The sequence below is a fragment of the Microchirus variegatus genome (genome assembly GCF_963457635.1).
Source record: "Microchirus variegatus genome assembly, chromosome: 5".
NCBI lineage: Eukaryota > Metazoa > Chordata > Actinopteri > Pleuronectiformes > Soleidae > Microchirus > Microchirus variegatus.
In genome coordinates this window covers 35,386,963-35,407,672 of record NC_139806.1, presented here as the reverse complement: position 1 = coordinate 35,407,672, position 20,710 = coordinate 35,386,963, and the positions used below count along the sequence as shown (strand labels likewise).

Here is a 20,710-nt window from a genome sequence, read left to right as displayed (position 1 = left end):
CTGGCCTGCAGCAAGCTATTCATAGGAAATCAATGGCAAGTGCATAGACCTGCTTGTGACTGTAACGACCAAAGAGCTTAACAGCAGTGAGAGACCTAACACTGAGTAATGAGCTAACAGAGGGGCACTGTGTATTGAGGAGTTCATGATGAAATACTTTGACTGAAGTCGGCCGTCAAACTGCTTTTTGCTCCCATGAAAGGATCATATCATGTCTGCCAGTGAGCGCTTGGGGATCACAAGCCTGAAAGAATAACAATAGAACACAAAGAATACAAAGATTGAGTTTGAAATGAAGAGAATTTCGTGCAAAGTAATAACTGTTTGTGTATCCAGTGTTCTCTATCACTACATTCAGTGTGTCCTAGCTGCGAGCTCAAGCAACCAGCAGCGTGCTGTCCATCAGTGTATGAGGCTCTGTGTGTGGGAGATGGAGAGAGGGAGGGGGGGGGGGGGGGTTAGAGGGAAACAGGGTAGATTAAGATCACCTTTCCATTTGCTGCACTCTGAAATGAAATGGCCATCCCAGGTGTGTGGGGGAGTTGGATGGAGAGGAGGGCAGTGGAGTGTTGAGGCATCTCATTTTCTCCCTCCTACCCTCCCACGCTCCCATCCCCACCAAAAATCCAGAGAGGGAAAAAAAAAAAAAAAAAAAAAGGTAAAGGGAGCAGGTGAAGATTGAGGCCAGTTCTATCAGCGAAAAAGCTCCGAAATAAAAAAAAAAAATATTTCAGCGTCTGCTGCTCTCTTCGCTTTTCGGTTTATGCTTATTTGTGCGGCCGTTAATGCATTTCGCAAGTGCGAACTGCAACTCCCACCTCATATCCGCATCTGTGACCTCAGGTCCTCTATCTCCCAATCTCGCCTGATGGCTATCTGCTCTGCGCTGACTGCAGATAGCAAGTTGCTGGAGAGAAAAAAAGACGAGGCTCAGCCAACGCCACTCTGAACAGACGAGCTGAGCTGAATCAATTGATGAAAGGAAATCGACAGAAAACCTCTGACCTTCTAAAACCTAGCAATGACCTCGTGAAACAGTGACATCATCTTTCACCCATGGACAGATGTTGCACCACATGAAAACCCAATCATTTCTCATGAAAAATAAAGAACAAAAGAAAAGAAAAAATTCGACAACAATCTCCAAGAGCTGCTCTCTGCCTCAGTTCATGCATTTTATTAGATTTTTGACTTCTTCCAGTTTTTTAAATGAAGATGAATTCTCTTTCGGTAATCGTTCGTTGTTAATAGCCAAACAGGAAGTGTTTTTTTTTTATTGGACAAAGGTGTGTGTTTGGTTGAGTGGGTGGTGTAAATCACAGTGAGTTCATATGGAGTGTGAAGATACAGATACTGCTTAATTGTATCGCAATTGAGTGTTTGCTCATGCAGCCATGAAACTAATAGCAAATTAAGGAGAATGTTAGGAGTGGAACAAATTCTTGCACACTCTTGATCCATCCATCCATCCATTTTCTACCGCTTTGTCCTCCACACGAGGGTCTGACAGGAGACAAACAACCATTAACTCTCACACTTACACCTATGGTCAATTTAGAGCGTCTAATTCACCTAATCCCCATATTTCCCGATCTGTTTTTCAGACTGTGGGAGGAAGCCAGCGAACCCCGGAGGAAACCCATGCAAACTCCATGCGAAAAAGGGCTCTTGTTCCAACTGGAGTCCAAAGGTAAGAGTGCCAACCACGACACACCAACTGTGTGGCCTTCTTCCAGATCAGAAACATTGTGACACTGGCGCTCACACGATGTAGGTCACTCCGACTTGTCACATGTGGTGGCGATCACAACAAATAACCTCCACCTTTTGGGGAGGGAGCAATCAATCAAGGGACTGAACACTGACTATGACCTGAAGTGTTTAACAAAATGAATTGTTATAGATGTACTGGCAAGGTGTTAACATCCATATAGATAGATAGCTTTGATGACTTATATAGGCTATATACCTTTACTTCAATCGCTTCAGGACCACTCTAGGTGACATAGAGTGGTCCTGTTGCACATAAATGTTAGTTATGGAGGTCTACTTACATATATTAACTTGTTTTTATGGTCAAAAACCTCCCAGTTGCTGTAAACGAGCCGATAGAAATCCTCTTTTCTGACGGTGTTTTTCTGCTGCGAGATTTCAGAGTGAACTTTCACCCCCAGAAGACAGAGTCTTGTGATTGGCCAGTACTATCCAGCACATCCGCTCTCAGAAGCGCAGCGCCCCCCTCTGGAACGATGGATGCACTGCTCCTCATTATCAAAACATTGTTTTAACAGTGTTTAAAAATAGCTTCTTCACGACTCCCCGCCGCAGTCCCTTTGATGACTTTAAACCGGAGTCAGACCCAGAGTCAGAAGACACTGTCGCTCGTGAAACACCTCCACAACGGACTTTATTCTTCTTCTGCGGTTCAATGTACGCAACCGGATGTGCCCGGACTAGTGCCCGGAGCAGGACAATCGGTTGTTCAGGAGAACCGCTGTATACGTAACTATTACGGAATTTTTCAGAGATCTCGTTGAGCCCCGAGATTACAATAAAACACAACGTTCGCAGCAATGGCTGAACTGTTTGTTTAGAACCGTCAGGGCTTCATAAACAAGGTAATGACGCAGATACACACCAAAAAAACAGCGTCTAGTTCTGCTTTAAAACCTTGGTTTTTATCAAAGCTTTTGGGAACAAGTGATTTGCACTTGTTTCGATCAACATCCGACTTTCCCGACCCTGCACTTTCTTTCCATTCTTCATTCTTATTTGTTCTTATGTACTGGTCTTCATTTGTTTATGAATAATCTCCCATTCTATCTGCTCCTGAGGCCAGTTACACCACCTATCACTCAGTAACCTTAGTAATAGCGTAAGTGTTTACTAAATCCCTTAAATTATAATCAAAATTAAAATGTGTTGCACCACTTTTACTAGCAGTTGCGTAGAACTGAGTAATTACTAATTGCACCCCATGGGTGGTGTAAGTCTAGCACGATCTAGCTAGCTGTCATCAGAAATAAGCACAAAGAGAATAAGGGCTAATTTAGAGAGGATGATGACACTAACAGAAGAAGAACCTGTCATCCACAACAGAATGTACCCTTTAGATGAGTACGATGAAGCAGATATTTATTCCTGGTACCGTTTTTTTTGACGTGACCCAAAAAATCTAAATCATGGACTTAACTCGGGCAACTCAGCACCACTCAGAGCTGAAAAGGCCTCTGTCTTAATTTCTTCAAGTTTGTGTATCATTGAGATATTTTGCTATGGGGTCCATGCAGAGTGTGGCGAGAGACACAAAAGCACTGTGTGCCCGAGCAGTGGTTTTATGCCAACATCTCGACGGGCATCGGCAGCCACTGTTCACATTATGCTTTGCATGCTGCTTTGGGTAGACAGCTTGTTGTCGTCACTTAATGCGACTAGTACCCACTTGCACAATAATTATGAGTTTACAAGCTAAGTGTATGTTGGTCTGGTGCAACCAATGTTAATTAACTGATAGCTGCAAACTCGCAAGTAATTCCTAAGGATTTAGTAATAACTAAATGCGGAATTTGGTAGAGACAAGTCAAATTGGTGCAACCCCATCCTGGTCTCTCTCTTCTGTCTGCACTATGCACCTCCTTCTTTCCTTCTGTCTGCAACCTTTCACCCCAACTGTCCGATGCACATTTTTGAGTCTGCTTCTGTCATATGAGAATTCTTTTTCTCTCTCCACTGACACCAAGTACTACTTTCTTAACATTGTTGGTGTAGTGGTTAGCACTCTTGCCTTTGCAGCAAGAAGACCCGGGTTCCTGGGTTCGAGCCCCGTTTGGAACGACTTCGGAACAAGGGCCTTTCTGCAAGGAGTTTGCATGTTCTCCCCGTGTGTGCGTGGGTTTTCTCCGGGTTCTCCGGCTTCCTCCCACAGTCCAAAAACATGTGATATGGGTGAATAGGTGAATTGGTCACTCTAAATTGACCGTAGGAGTTAGTGTGTGAGTGAATGGTTGTTTGTCTCTATATGTGGCCCTGTGATGGACTGGCGAACTGTCCAGGGTGTACCCCGCCCAATGTCTGCTGAGATAGGCACAGCACCCCCCGCGACCCTCTGGTGGAGGATGAAGCGGTAGATAATGGATGGATTATTAATAATTATTCAACTGTACTATGATACATCAAAGCGGAAAAAAAAGTGCCCGTAATGAAACCACATAATCTCATAGTCAGTGTTCAGCCTCTTGCTTTGATTGCTCCATCCCAACAGGTTGTGATTGTCAGCACATTATGTCAAGTAAGAGTTACCTACATTATAAATGGGAGCCATGTCACAATGTTTCCGATCTCACAGCAGGTCCGGGGGCTGAAACATCATCATGTAAAGTACAATGCACGGAGCCCAAGATTGTGCTGGACTTTGTTTCCGTTTTTTTAGTCTGTTTCCCAGTCAACGGCATCTCAAATGCACCATTGGTGTTTTTTTTACTATGTAAGGAAAAAGTAAGCTCCACCAAGCGCATGAAAGCAGTTGCAGTGTTTACTCCTAGTGTTTTCTATCGCATCTCTGCTTCTCACTCACACAACAAGAAACACACTGTAACAGACGGGCCCCACCGATGCTTTGTTCCCATGTTGAGTGCCCAGAGCAACTGGGTGCATCTGTGTCACAGAGGCTGGACCTGCTGTCACGGTCTGCGATGGAGGAGAGGTGGAAAAGGATGAGGGGGGGCTGGATGGCTGGGGGGCTGGCAATGAATTATGGACACATGGGGAAGGATTAGGAAAGGTGATAGTAAGGGAAGTGTACGAGGACGGGGGCTTGTCGAGGAGCAGGGCTGCTGGCAGGAGCAGTGGTTAGGGAAGCAACTGAGGGGAGTTGAAGAGGTTGGGGGGTGGTGGTGGTGGGTTAGCGGTTCGGAGGAGGGGCTCTAGTCAGACAAGCGAGAGAGGGTAGAGAGGGGATATGGACCTGAGCCAAGGCCCGGTCAAACACGGTGCAAGAATGCCAACAAACCCCCTCCCTCCCTCCCACCCGGTCCAAGAGAAAATAGAAAGGAAAAGGGAGACAGAAGAGAATGAAACTGTAAAGACAAAAAAAACACATTGAAATATTGCAAATTAGAAACCAAATAAGTAAATGTGTGTTTAAGTGCAAAAGCGTGTTAAATAAAAAGGAAAGTGCTGCATGCTGGTGTGAACTGCATTTCCTGTGTGTTGTGCCTGTATTATTCACCACTGGCCTTTTTTCGCCACAGTTCACTTCCCCCTTCTGTGCCCCTGGACACCCCTATGTGACACATTGGTCTGATAACAAGCCTGCACCGAGTTCACCAGCACACTTCCCCGCTTCCTCTCTTTTGAGTCACTAAGTGCAGAAACTTTATGCACAGCAATGAAAGCTGAGTATGTCCAGGACATAGTCATTAGACAAGTAACAAAGAAAAGTACTGGCTGAATAACACCTTTGACAACCCTGCAAAATAAGGGTCTACATGTTTGTTTGTTTGTCGAAAACATGCATTTTGCTTGTTTCCCCGCAGTGCAGACACAATAGAGCAACAACCCGAATCACAGCTGATGTTGATCTCAGACCTCGGTCTGCTTCATGTTAAGGCTGTGTCTGTTCATGACCTCATCTTCTTGGCCTCATTCTGATCTTGGGAGTCATTCAAATTATTGTTCCCTGCAGAGTTACTACATAAAGAGAAGGGAACAGCACATAGTGTGGTCAAAGATTCAAAAAGAGGTGAACCATCGACCCGCGGAGGCGAGTGATGCCCTTCGAAAAAACAAAACGCGGACATTAGAGATGTGATACAGGTATCAGATATTGGTACGAAACCAATCCCGAAAAGCAGGATCAAGTATAGGTGACAGTAGGGCCAGTCTATGGGGCTCAGCTATTCCATCCTCTTTAGGTAAATAATAGATAAGGATTTTGCAGATGTATACGATTCTTTATGTATACTTTTCTGACCCAATTCCTAAAATAATTGTTATCAGTGTTTTCGCTTTTTACACCTATTACTCTTTTGTTTTACTATATTCAATGGGTTTTTTTTTAATGTGGCTGTACAGCAGTTCGGCCAACAGTGTTGTTTTTAAACATGCTTTATAAATAAAAATTGGATCGGAATGGATTGAATTAGGATTTTCTCGCAATGTAGCATTAAAATTCCATTATATTTGGAGGCTAACAAAAGCCAGGTTGTAAAAAAAAAGAAAAATCTCATCAAAACTTTCAACTGGATCCTACATTTCCCACACTGTACATTTCTCATGAGCACGTCCTTGCCTTGTAAATATGTACATCTTTCATGCCACATGTCCACAGTTTACAACATTTCCCAGCCTCTGGTGGCATCATCATGTCTTGCTAAATCAGACTTGACAAACTTAAAAAAAACTGAGCTTCAGAAGACAGTCAGTACAGTAAGTGCTTTCACAGGCTGAGTAACACTCCCCATAACTTCACAGATTTTTCTGCATAAAATCTGTCCAGTTCCCCTTTAAGAACTTTCCGACTCCAAACAGCACATACAGAGTAAACAGGGTCGATGATATGTTTCTGTGTTAGAGTGGTGTTGTGAATGTGAGTTTTCCCTGAAAACTTCACAACTCCTGGATGTTCTGAGATGGACACACGGTCTTTTTTTCTCTAATCATTCCTGGCACTCTGTGAATGGTCTCAGAATTTCCATTTCATAAGCGCCGTGTTTTCTTTGGCAGGCGCAACAGGCAAAGTCTTTCGGATGCTTCTGGGACATTTTTTGAACTCCAGAGAGCAAGAGTGCCGCTACCTCTCCCGCCATAGAAGCATTCAGTCTTCCTTAACCAAATAGCATCAACAAGTACAATGGCATCAGACCGGTATGTGTGCATTTCCCTTTGAAAGAAGTGGGGAGGGGGAGTGGTTCCCCTTAGGGTTAAAAAAAAAAAAAAAATGCACTCAAGTGATGCATTTTACCTCAAAACTCCTCGTGTTTTCCTCTGGGAATAGATCATTCCCTCAGAGGAACAGCACAGCTCTGTCTCCATGAACACAGCTATTATGAGACAGAATGCAATTCTCATGTTCTGGATGTTTTCATCTCTGGGACACGCAACCAAAGTGTGTACCGTCTATTCTTTTGTGGGACACAGGGAAAGCTGACCAGTTGACACTGAGCTAATAGACTCTGGAGAATGTCGCCATGCAGCCTGTTACGTTTAACCCTGGGTTTAAACTGGGTTTTTTTGTGACCAGTTAGAATGTGTTTAATCAGCATTCACTCCCCAGTCAAATGACTCTGTAATGCACATTGTGGGAACATAATACCTACATCAACTTACTAACTTCTTCTTCTTTATTTTTGGCAGCAATGCAAAACATCTGCATCATTTCCTCTGTGACGCTATGTTGTGCGTTTATCTTCCAGCCAGTAAATAGTCTTACAGATTGTGGTGAACCTTACATATTACAACTCAGTATTGTGTTTGGATTGACTGTTGAAAAAGGCACCAAAGTAAAGGATTTACAATAGCAACCACTGTGACTTTGTCACTGAACACTGAACGGTGGTATTGTTTTCTTCTTCCTCTAACTTGTTTTGTTGACAGCACGTTCCCAATGTTACTATTGCTACACCGGAGATGGTGGTGCTGGGAGAAAAAAACCCACAATGCAGACCAACCACTGATAAGTGTTCACAATGGTTGGGTAATGCCTGCTAATTTTAGTCTGAAAGAGGCTCTGGAGAGAGAACCCACTCATACAGAAAGCCATCATCAAACTAGGATTCATATAGAACCGTCTTAACGCGTGAGGCACGAGTGGTAAATGTGTGGACATCCAGTCATTTTAAACGAATTCTGTCTCTGAATAGATTGTGTCCAAGCTTCACCTGTTGTTTCAATTACACGTCATGTAACCAGCGATTTAAAGGGACACTGTGTAGTATTTATGGGTTTATATGACCCAAAATCCACTTTTTTATACATATTATGTGCTCCTGCATTGTCTAGTCGCTGTATAATAGTTTTTGTTTCATTTTCGTAGTGTTTCAAAAAGTCATGTTAAATAACATGACCGCGGACCGCGGTTGCATAGCCACTGTTAGCAGCGAGACGCCATGTTTCTACCGGAGCCTGTAAGGACAAACGCGAGAGAACAAATCAAGCGTCTCTTTACTTGTAGCAGGAAGTCCCGCCTCCACTCTCTCCGCTTCGTCTGCTACGGTCGCGGTAGCTCCGCCCTCTCCCTCGCCTCACGAACCTCATCTGCTGACACGGAGGAAGACGACGAGGACGACATTTGACCGGCTGAGGACACCGTAGCGCTCAGGGAAGGGAGGGGGTGAGCAGAGCAGCAGGTCTTTGTTGTAAATTTCAGCCTCTCCTCTAGATGGCATTATAAGCTACTTACTTCCCCTTTAATATTTTTATATATATATATATAATGGTTCCTCTTGACGTCACAATAGCACATTATAGGATAATTTATCAATAGTGTTGTCACCAGCAACAAAATATGGCTCTCATGACGTCCTCTTAATGAATACGCCTTGCAATGACCAATCACAGGCTGCTGGCGAGGGAGGATATTATCGACAGAATGCTTGTCACAAAAATGCAGAGTAAAGGAAAAGCGAGGCATTTATAAAAAGCCAAAGACGCAGATGGGGAATGGAGCGAGACGGCCCCAAAGACGGAACCGTCGGAACCATTTGCATGGGCTGAATGGAAATGGCAAAGGGTGAGTATTGATTCGATCGACCTGTACTTCACAACACAAATCAAGCGCCGTCGTGATGAAACCCGGCTTAAAATGCTTCAAATCTTGTGTTAGTGACCCAGTAGTTCCATAAAGTTGAATGATAGTTTGAGTTTAATGAGCATGGGTTCACAGTGTTTGGTGTCGTATGTGGAAATGGGCTCAGCAACAATGCGGGGTTGCCTAAAGTCTTCATTATGTAAGTCCCTGTACACATTTAATACAGAAAAAATGTCCTCTATATACAACGTAGAGTCTAATATAAACTGTCACTACAGCAAGAGAAATGAAGGAACAGCAGGATATGTAAGAGTGTGTGAGTGTAAGAGAGAGAGAGAGCGAGAGCAGGAAACTCATGTTTGAGAGACCTCAGCACCTGGGAGGAAACAGCTCTGTTTGAAGAGCTGATACCCATGTAAATACACAGACAACACACCCACACACAAACACACACACACTCACACACTCACAAACACCCACGGAAGTTCCCATATTCTGGTGGATTGCCCTTGGGTCCTTGCTATTTCTGCCACGGGCAGGGGGATCCTGTGTCAGTAATCCTGTCGGGATGATGGGGGATGAGGTCGCCGGATGTAGCTCAAGTCCACTCCCCTTCACATACACATCACATGCACACACACTCCCCCCCCCCCCCACACACACACACACACAATGCTAATATTGCAGCATAGTTTCATTTTTGAAATAAAGTTAGAATTTGCTCCAAAATTGCAACAATGCTGGCATTGTCACATTCACACATGCATTCGTCCAATACATGTTGTGCCAGTACTAACACTCGAATAAACTCAACACCTGTGAATAATTATAAAATGTCATGTTGGACAATCGGACAAGGAGAAGCCCTTTTGTGATTATCACTTTTGTTTCATGCGACTTTTTTGTTTGCGAACAGATCCGTGCATCCACCGACAAATGCCTTCTAAGGGCTTGTGTAACTGTGGGAAATGAAGAAGCTATTTATTCTGAGAGGAAACATTCAAAGCGAAACAAGGAGTTGGTGGCTGTCTGGTTTGGTCTGTGTCTGCGTTTCAAACACAAGACGACTTCCTGCTCTGTTCACGACACACACACACACACGCACACAAACAAATCTTGTGACCTTTACCTGCACCCACAATGAACCACATTTATCTTAGATTTGAATGCGCACACACACGCACACACACACACACAAACGGTCGCGCAGCATTGCATCTGTGCTCATCAAAGAAGAATACGGATAATCAACACAAACAGCCTCCCACACACACCTACAGTATGCTCACACACACACACACACACACACGAACACGGACGCACGCACACACTCCTTCACAGTGCTCTAGAGGGTGGTAAACGAAGAGTCTGACATCCTCTTGCATCATGTGCCTCAAATGCAACAGAGGAACAGCTAAAGAAGCTGTGACCATGACAGCTCTAAAGTGAGGTGGCGTTACTCAAGAGAGCTTCGGCTCAGAAGTCAAAGCAATTAGTGACACCATTCTAGACAGTTAAAATCCAATTGAAAAGCAATAAAAGCATTTTTACGTTATACAAGAAATAAGTAAAATATTCTATGTGAGGGCTGGACTGGTTTTAAAAAAAAAAAGAAAACACAAACTACTCCATACAAAGTAACTCCCTAAGAGCCAATACGCTATGAGGTCTTCTTGTTTCAACATAATCGGGGTGACCTCCCTTCACACACACACGCGCACTCACCTCGATAAATGCAGCGGGGTCAGTGGCTGTGCATCTAAAATAGCCTCTGACACAAAAACCTCACTTGTACCAAAAGGAGGGGGAGGTGAAGCTGAGCAACGCCACACAAACACATGGAGAACATTGGCACAGCATTTCAAGAAGACACAAAGCACAATATTCCTTTCACAATGTCTGTGGTTATAGGTTTTTCACACTGTAGGTCCTGTACTGTATGTGTGCGCAAGAGGAAGAATGATAGAGGGAAAGGGGTTAGAGCCAGTGGATCAATAAAAGATGCACTAAGTGACTCTGTCCTCGTCTCTTATTTACTCTCAGTGCACAGATCTGAGGTGACCACACTGCAGCACTTGATCATTATCTTTACTGTCAACGATGCACCTTTGGCACAGAATCCACTGTAAATAAAATACCGGGGAAAAAAACAATGAATAATCACTTCCGGGATGCTTTGCATTGTAATACACTACTACAATGCAAACAGTGTAGACTGTGTTGTTTGAGAATAAAGTCCCATGGGAGTACATGTGAAGATATAAGCAGGTGAATCATAGCACTCAGGCTTTGCTCCCCTCGTGCAAAGGTTACGGCTGCATTGCGCTCACTTATACGGCGTTGTTGCTCTCGTCTGCTGCACGAAACACTGAGGTGGGGATGCATTAGATTAGCATCCTCGCAATAACCTGCATCCTTCCCACCGCTATCACTGCCAACCACCCACGTACTCTCCTCCTCTCTCCCTCTCCATCTTCCTCCTCGCTCTCAAGGGATGACAGTACACTCCTGGCCCTAATGGGGAATTCTTTGAGTAGGCTACTGCCTTTTATCCCCCAGGCTCTGATAGTAGTTTGTGTATGTGTGTGCTTAGCGTGTGTTTGTGGCCCCCTTCCCCCAACATATGCACTGTGTATAGACAACTTACAATGGGCTTGTCTGCTGAATTAAATGGGCACATGTGCACTCACATACACTCTAAAAGATCGACCTAGATGTCTTACAATGATTGCACAATGCAAGCACGCAGACGCACTAATTCACTGACTCATCTACTATATACCATCTCAAACACTTAAACACACTTTCTTCCAGTTCTTTCCCTCTGATCTTTATTTCTCACTTGCCACGTCTTGTAATAGAAACAGACACACACATGTGTAGACATATACACAAACACACGAGCGTAAATGCATACTTTAATAGTCTTGAAAAGTCCTTTTGATGCACCACCACCATGTTCCTATACCCCCGTCTAACCTCCTCTCTTTGTGCTGACACAACCAAAATCCACACTGACACACTGCATATGGAAACAGAATATCATGGACCCAACCAAAACATTCCTACACTCTGACACTTATTACATCAAATGCATGCACAGTTATTTTCGCTCACTGGGTTTTTTTTCCCCCTTGGTTTGACCCATTCCAGCTCTCTAGCACCACTCAGTAAAAGCCAGCAGCTGTGTTTACCTCCATTACTCATCAAATCATGCCTTCACTTTGATTATTTTTCCTCTGTTTTTTTTAAACCGAGGTGCTGCCGTGCCGATACCTGGTTACAGCAGCCAAATCGAGTGCAGTCATGGTCATATAGTATTAACCAACAGTGGGTTTCTGCAAAAGCCAAAAAAAGCTCATGGAATGCCACGGGCACCCCAAATGGATTCCACATGTTGTTTGCGTAATTTCCTCCCACTAAAGTTGACCTACAGTGAAACTAGAAACAAAAACAGCGATCCGTGCAGCATCCCCGCGCAGGTCTGCTTAAATCATCTGCGCTGAGGTTGGAGAGATGCAGCCACCCAACGTCTGCGTAAAGGGGAAACGCTTCCTGTAACGCAAGCTCAGAAATGGTCCAAAACAATCGGAAAAATAAGGACTATGAATGCTCTTCCATCCTCTTTATCTTGGCTTCCTTCCTTTCTCTCTTCTTCTATTAAAATAACCATATTTGGCAAAAGCAAAAAAAACAGCCACTCGGTTGAAAAGAGGAAACATAACCACAGATAGACATATTGACATGCATTTTACATCCGAGCCACAGAAACATGTTGAGCAAACTTAAATCAGAGTCTGGGGGCAAACTCTGCTATATGAGTCACTTCCAGTAAGCACTGACTGTTCCACTCTAGGGATTGTGTCATATGAACAAAACATGGAAGAATGCACTGGTCAGAGTAAATAACCACCTGAATATTATTTACCTTCTCTTACAGCTGTTTCACAATGGGTTTTTTTTATCGAAAGACACGTTTGGTTGCTCCGAAGTGTAATAGTCGAAAGAATGCTAAATACTCACAGTGATGTTTGTCATGCTGAAGTCATCCAAGTTATGTTCTTTCTCTTCGCGATCACTGTTTAGACTATCAAACTCACTGCATTTGCACAATACTTTCCATGCTCTCTCTCTCTCTCTCTCCCTCACTTAGTCACAAAACACACATGCCCCAGCACTCCATGTACACCCGTAACTCAATTTTGGTAAACAAATGTGGGCTGGACAACGGGGTCAAAGATTGGATCCGCAGGGGGAAAGCGCAGAAGGGGAAAAAAGAACATTTTGTCATCACCTGACATGATGAAATCACAGCTCAGGGAGACTGGTTTCGCAGCTATCACCGACAAATGTGAGTCTTCTTTTCACACACGTGCAGTTCTTCTATGCAACTACCAACACCGTGGCTCACTACGCTGCACAAAAACAGCAGCAAAATCACTCCAGAGGGATGCGTAACCCTCTCGATCTATGAACTTTTTGTCCTATTGATTTAGGTAAGCCCAATTTATACTTCTGCGTAAAGTGCTCTGCGTAGGTTACGCAGAGTCCTCTGCGTCGACGCAGAGCCTGTCGAAGAGCCTCTGCGTCGTCTCCGACTGCACGAAATATTTTTTAAGTGTCCGTCACTCCGTCAAGGGACAACGGAGACGGCAAGAGCTGCGATCAGGACAGACCGAGCTAACGCTGCTCTGTGCCGGCTCACAGTGAGCACCGAGCGTCCACAGACGCGGAGCTGATCCCCGCCGATAACGCCGCTGCCGAACTATAAATACGTCATATCTTAACACACACAGCACATGTTTAGACTCTAAATGGCCAATTTCTCGCCTCAAATGATCTTAAAACTGCGTTCCGTCACACAGAAAAGTGAGAAACGGCCACTGTTTCAACAACAACAACAGTCTTTCTCTCTCTTTCTTTCTCGGACGCCATTGCTCACTGTAGCCTGAAGCACAACAACCTTGCGCAGCGACCCCTACTGATCGGGCGGGAAATTGCAGCGCGTGTCCGTCACCACAACGCAGAAGTATGAAGGCTCGAGTCGTCTCTGTGGTGACGCAGACGGATAACGCATTACGCAGTCGGAGAAGTATAATGTGGCCTTTAGATAGTCAGGTACATCTACATCTCAGGTACATCTACCAATGTACAAAGTCATCGGTTTGCTGTCTGTTTCACACATGATCTTGACTGTGTCGTCGCTGGTCTTTTCCTAAGAGCCTGACGGGTCTGTGTGTGTGTCTCTGAGTCTTTCTTGTCTCCTATGGCAGAACATGCTTATAAAGAGGGGGCCACAGAATTTTCCCAGAAAGCCCAGCGCAGCCTATCTGCAATCGATGACGATACACTCCATAACACCCACCTGGATCAATGGTACAGCAGTCAGTCAATATGCCAGCAGTTAACCCAGCTGATTAGGGGGGTAATGCGAGGAATTTCACATCTCCCTGAATAAGGCAGTGAGCCTATGTGTTGTCGGAGCAGACAGACAGACAGACAGACAGACAGACAGACAGACAGACGGGAGCAAAGCGCTTCTTTCTGAAAGATTGAATCTGTCAACACAATCTCAATTTGTGTGTTGTGATCTGTGGCAGACAGATGATGCCTTTATGGGGGGGGGGGAGGGGTTACTGTGAGCAATTAAATGTGCTGGGCAGAGCGGTGATGATGGACAGATAGCCTCTATCCTGTAGTGACTGGCTTTTTAATTGAGTCCCCCCCCCACACACACACACACAACACACACACCACCACCACCTGCATTGATCTCTATCATAAGCTCTTGGACCATGTCCTGGGAAGTGGGGGTTGAGCCATTCAAGGGATCAGAGTGGCAGCACCAGTTTGTTGCAGTTGTGATGGGAAAACAGCTTGGGCTGTGTCACAATATAGTGTTCATGATAACATCAGTCGGGTTTTTAATGTGATCACATTTATAGGCAATATGTTTTGGCTCGATTAGGGAAGGCTCGATACGACCTGTGTATGTCCAATACTGATATCACAACCTTGAATTTCTACAGATATCGATATCAATCAATACAGTCTTTTACCTCTTTTGAATCAGCTTAGCATTTATCGCCTAGCCATGACCGGCCATTTCAAAAAATAAATCAAATTCCATCAGTGAGGCAGACATATGCAGCCCAAACCCACGTCGTAGTCACACGACGCTATCTTGCATGTCACCTGTGCTGATTAAAGCATTAGCATGAATCTATGGAATTAGATTTGTGTCAATACTTTCAAACAACACTTTTCACAAAGCAAGCAACACTTTTTAAAGGTACAATATGTAGTATTTATGGGTTTATATAACCCAAAATCCACTTTTTTATACATATTATGTGCTCCTGCATTGTCTAGTCGCTGTATAATAGTTTTTGTTTCATTTTCGTAGTGTTTCAAAAAGTCATGTAAAATAACACGGTCGCGGGGCCGCGGTTGCATAGCCACTGTTAGCAGAGAGACGCCATGTTTCTACCGGAGCCTGTAAGGACAAACGCGAGAGAGAACAAATCAAGCGTCTCTTTACTTGGCCGCGGTAGCTCCGCCCTCTCCCTCGCCTCACGAACCTCATCTGCTGACACGGAGAAAGACGACGAGGACGACATTTGACCGGCTGAGGACACTGTAGCGCTCAGGGAAGGGAGGGGGGGTGAGCAGAGGAGCAGTTCTTTGTTGTGAATTTCAGCCTCTCCTCTAGATGGCACTATAAACTACTTACTTCACCTTTAAATTTATAATAATTATAATTTATGTTTGTGTATTTTGATTTTGTGGTTCATTTGTGTTGTTTGAAAATATTACTTATTTTTTCACCCCAACATTTGACCCTGTGACATTGACCTATACAGGTTGTGAGTATCCTTAGGCATTATTGAGGTATAATTCCAAGGTAACCTTTCAGCATGATGTAAGTGATCTGATAGATAGATAGACACTAATAAGCTGCTTTCAGACACACACTGAACTCTGCCGATTCTTCAGTAATTCTCCAGAGGGGCTGTATGTGTGAACACTGATTCTTGATAGATTACCCTGCCAGCGCCCCAGTGTAATCTCTAGTTAATGTCCTGGTGAGCTCATAATGAGAACGCAGCAGGTGAAACTCCGGGGGGAAAATCGGAATCTCTGTAGGCTCCTGCTTCTTCCTGCTTCTTCTAAAGCGAGTCACCATCTCCTCTTGCATCTCACCCAACCAATCTCCCAATGTGTTTGTCAAACGCCACGGATTTGACCACGCACAAATCTCGTTTACGTCTTAAAACGTCTCCACTGCCTCCTCTGGGCTGTGTCTCCAGCCTTGAGGAAATCTGGCTCATGGTAGGAGATTTTGACCATTTCAGACGGAGGGCTCTGCTGCTATTGGCTGGTCCATTAAGCAGCTGTGCACATTCTTCAGGTATAGATGCTTTTGTTGTAAAGGAACAGTCTCAAAGAGAGTGAAATAACGACTACAATAAAATGCATGCCAAAATCAGATTTTGGATATGAGGAGTTTGTGTATATCTGTGGTCACGTTCTGGCAGAGGTTAAGGACGGAGTTCCTGCATTTTTCTTACGCCTTCTTGCCTACTACAGCTTTAACTCATATGACCTGCAGTGCAGGACGGTGAAAAGAAAATGACCAATGTGGTCAGTGTTTGTTTATCTGAAAATGCCAATCGAAACAGTTGAAAAGCACAACTGAATAAAAACCTCTTTATGGAAAATGCCGAAAGAAAAAAAAAGCCACAAACCACTCCGATGATTGTTATTGTTTAGTTGAGTCCTGTGACTATAATATAGTTTGTTTACTTTTTTCAACATGCGTGACTATTCAAATGAACTTCACTCTGTGCATCAGTGTTACCATTCGCGGCGCCGTGAGAAATGAGGAATATCTGAACCGAACAGTCGGCTCAATCTGTCGCTGCTGCTTCTTCACGCTGTTGCGTTCCCTTCTTTACACAAACTACACATGCACTGCTGATACAGTTAAGAATACACAGCAGTCAGTCATATTACGCCACGATTGTTTACGTGACTGTTGTGTCTGCATCACAGCTGAGCTTTTGATGAGGCTCTCAGACGCAAATTTGATGATTCAGCTGAAAGATTTAGTGTTGAGTACTTATTTTAGCAGTTAAATACCCTGCAAAAATATGCTTACTTTGACAAAACTGATGTTTTACTACTCAACTATTTTGATTGTTTTCTTTTCTTTTGATTTTTAGCATCTTATGCGTGAATTTAATTGTCTGGTTTATTGGCTGATTTCACTGATTATGACTTAATGACGTCATTTTAATGTCTTAAAGGCATTAATCATCATTTTCATCAACAACTTATTGATTAATCGAGAAAAAATAATTGTTATTTATGCTTTTAGAGACACTACTTTTCTACACTATAAGGTCTTATTTCCCCACATGGGCAAATTTGCAATTACAATGAATAATTTGCTATTACAGTAAAACAAGGGTGGTTAAATACCACCAACACCAACAACTCAACCTTGAGTATCAACTGATATACAATCTTTGAAATCATCAAGGTTTTTTACACACTTCCGCTGATGCATTTACCACCTGGTCACAACCAGCCATTTCCAAAACAGTGTTCCAACTGTATAACAAACATTCTGCTCGTGCACAGAAGAAAAGAACAGCCCACATTTTCACAGCCTGTGCTTAGTAAAGAATTGAGAGCAGATTAAGTCTTTTGGTACATTTCCTGTTTTTCTTTTCTTTTTTTTTTTGATATTCAATCCAGTGATTTTAACCAGTATCGGAGAAATATCGATGCAGAGTATTGTACCAGCTCCCCCTTGGATATAGAATCTCCACATGAGTGGTAATAGCAGCCTGCTTATTCATGCACAGGGAGAAGGCCCTTTTGTAAATGGATTTAAGTGAGAGTTTAAATGGGCACTAATCTCACTCGCTGAACATCCGTGAGCTACAGGAGGTCTCCGCTACACCACATAATAGACCACCACCCCCTTCGTCATTTTTTTTGAAGATAACACCCCCACCCCCCCCCCACCTAAATTCACACAAACACACACCCCATGGCGGTTAAAGGCAAAGCTGGGCCTCTCTCCTTAACGCAGGGTAAAGTCACAGAGGTCAGTGCTCAGTTTCCACATCAAACTCAGGAGCAGAGGCCAGAGTCTCATCTCCCCCCCCACCACCACCACCACCACCTTTCTCCCTCCCACCTAAACCCTCTCCCTCCCTCCTGTCCTCCTGCCACCACACACCCCACCTCCTCCTCCTCCTCCTCCTCCTCCTCCTCCTCCTCCTCTCTGGATGTACAAATGCCTTTGCTGTCAGCTCTGCCCTGGTCCCCTGTAATTGAAAATAACAGCCAAGGGCCAGCCCCCGGCCACTCTCCCCAGCCTGGTGGCTCCCTGCCTCTCTGACAGCCACCCATCAATACCAATGACTATTACACTGGAAGTGAGAGCACTGGAGATGACATCCAAGACACCACCCCTGCAACACTCCCACACATACACACACACACACACACACACACACACACCTCCCCCCCAGTGTCCTTCCTCCGCTACCCGAGCCTCCTAATGTTTAACCCATTGCTAACAGCCTTCTCTCTATATCTTTAATCTGCTACAGTAGACCATGATAGGCATCTCTCTCTAACACACACACACACACACACACACACACACACACACACACACACACACACACACACACACAAACACACACAGGTTTGCGGAACTTTTATGAAGCTGCATTGACAGCTTAAACAAAGCCTCATCTTTGACATTAACGACAACCAACGAATGCTTAACCCTAACCTTAACCTAACCACAGTTTAAATCTTAGCCTTAAACTTAAGCAGTTCCTCAGAAATTAGGTTCTGCCTCATTAGGACCAGGTTTGGACTACTGGTTCCTGACAATGTCAGTCCTAAAGAGGCAAGAAATACAAATACAAATACAAATACATACGCACCACAACGCTACACACAAAAAAACGCTCCACAGACAAGTCACAAAAAACTCTTGACAAGCGGCCAAACTTTTAGAAGTGCAGAGGGAGAGTTGGTGTCTCACTCTGCACTGCACACAAAATTCACTCCGTATCATGGTACAAACAGTGCTGCACTGATAAGCTGTGTTTTTGAAGTTGATTCAAGGTAAATAAGTGACACAAAGATTCCACAGCTGGTGCCTGTGTGTGCACTGTAAAGTCAGGATGCTCTGCATGTCCACAGCCACTCCAGCAAAGTGCATAATCACTTTTTTTGTGATTTTTTTTGTCTCCACTTTGTCATGACAGCTTATATGAATTCACTTAGGTTGTGAGAATAAGAGTTGCATGCACGGTCCAGTCAGGCACGAATGCAGGCAGCAGACTCTTTCCTCCTCCACTGACAAGACGACACCCAGACACGGAGGGTGACATCTGAGTTTGTCAATCTGATTTGACAGAGCAATGACAGCTAAACAGGATGCACTTGAGCATAAGCACAAAGCCCAACACTGTGACAGAAACGAAGCAAACAGCAGCAGCAGCAGCAGCAGCAGCAGAGGAACAGGCTGAGGAAGAAATGCACAGACCTTGTCAGAAGCTGCAGAGCCGTGGAGACTATAGGACAGTGTTTCCCTCTCTGTCTCCTCGCCTCCTCTCTCCTCTCACTGTGCGTGTATGTACTGTATGTATGTGTGTGTGTGTGTGTGTGTGTGTGTGTGTGAGTGTGTGAGTGTGTGTGAGTGATCGGCTCCCTCCCCTTCTGCCTCTCAGCTGCTCAGCTTAGGCAGTTCTCAGGAAATGAATGGGAGCGCACAGAGAACTGTTGTACTTGCAAATGACTTACCCCGAGTCACATGATCCGCTAAATGTAGGGTGGGCCAGTGGGTGGAGGCTTCATAAGCAAAAAGGGGGAAGACAATATACTCTAAGCTTTAACAGCGTGCATCGAATTACACGGGGGCCCCACCGGGGAGGGTTTCCGACGTGTCCGCGCGCTCTCAGCCACACCGAGGTCCGTCTCTGCCCCTCCCGGAGCGCAGCGCGGAGATCCGCGGGCTGGGGGGTGCGGTGCGCACCGGGAGCACCTCCCCGTTTAAAGGGGACAGAGGAGGAGGAGGAGGAGGAGAAGGTGTGGAGAAGTGGGTTTAGTTTAGAAATGTAAACTTTGTTGATTCAACTATATGTTTATTTGCTTAGTCGTGCCACAGTTGCAGAGACTAAATATTTGGATCTGTTTTTAAGTTACCCTTCTCTGGAAGTTAATGCGTGTGTTTGTGTGTGTGTGTGTGTGTGTGTGTGTGTGTGTGTGTAATTGAACTGAAAAATAAAAACTTTATTTTTCTTTTTTTCACCTAGGTACTATTTATATATATATATATATATATAAGAAATTTTCTTTTTTTTCATTAACTTTTCCTCTTCAAGATTCAAGATTCAAAGATTCAAAGTGTTTATTGTCATATGCACAGTAAAGAAACACGTTTCCCTGTACAATGAAATTCTTACTTTGCTGTCCACTCAAAAATACCAGCACAAAGTAGAAAGAAATGTTTTAAAAAGTATAATATACATAAGAAAAAATAGTTAATAAATATTACCAAAAAACTAAAATAATATATATGCATGAAATAAGTATAAACATGTGCATGAGCAAGAAGAACTGTACATAAAGTGCACACTGGTTGTGCAAGATGTTGTGCAACAGATTTAAAGATTTAAAAAACACCTGTGGTGTCGTTTTTCATCCTTTTCTGATCAGCACTGACACTGGAGCCATGATAGTAAAAATGTCACATAGTGTATAATTTATCAATTAGTAGTCCAGATCATGAAGCAAAAGAGCATCTATTTTGATAATTCATGTTTTAAAATGAATTTAAGTTACCTTTGAAATTTGTCTGGCTTATTCACTGCAGTAGACAACAGGTCATATCAGGCTCTGTACAAACTAATGTCCTAAATGTCAAAG

The 20,710-nt window shown here is 44.0% G+C and overlaps 1 protein-coding gene across 1 annotated transcript in view; it reads right to left on the bottom strand.

Moving 5' to 3' along the window:
* Positions 1 to 19,674, bottom strand: part of klf12b (Kruppel like factor 12b) — a gene marked incomplete at its 3' end in the record, with an annotated part of 48,867 nt that extends 29,193 nt beyond the window's left edge. The window contains exon 1 of the mRNA XM_083889176.1: positions 19,586 to 19,674. The remainder of the gene's footprint in view (positions 1 to 19,585) is intronic.
* Positions 19,675 to 20,710: the final 1,036 nt, after the last annotated feature.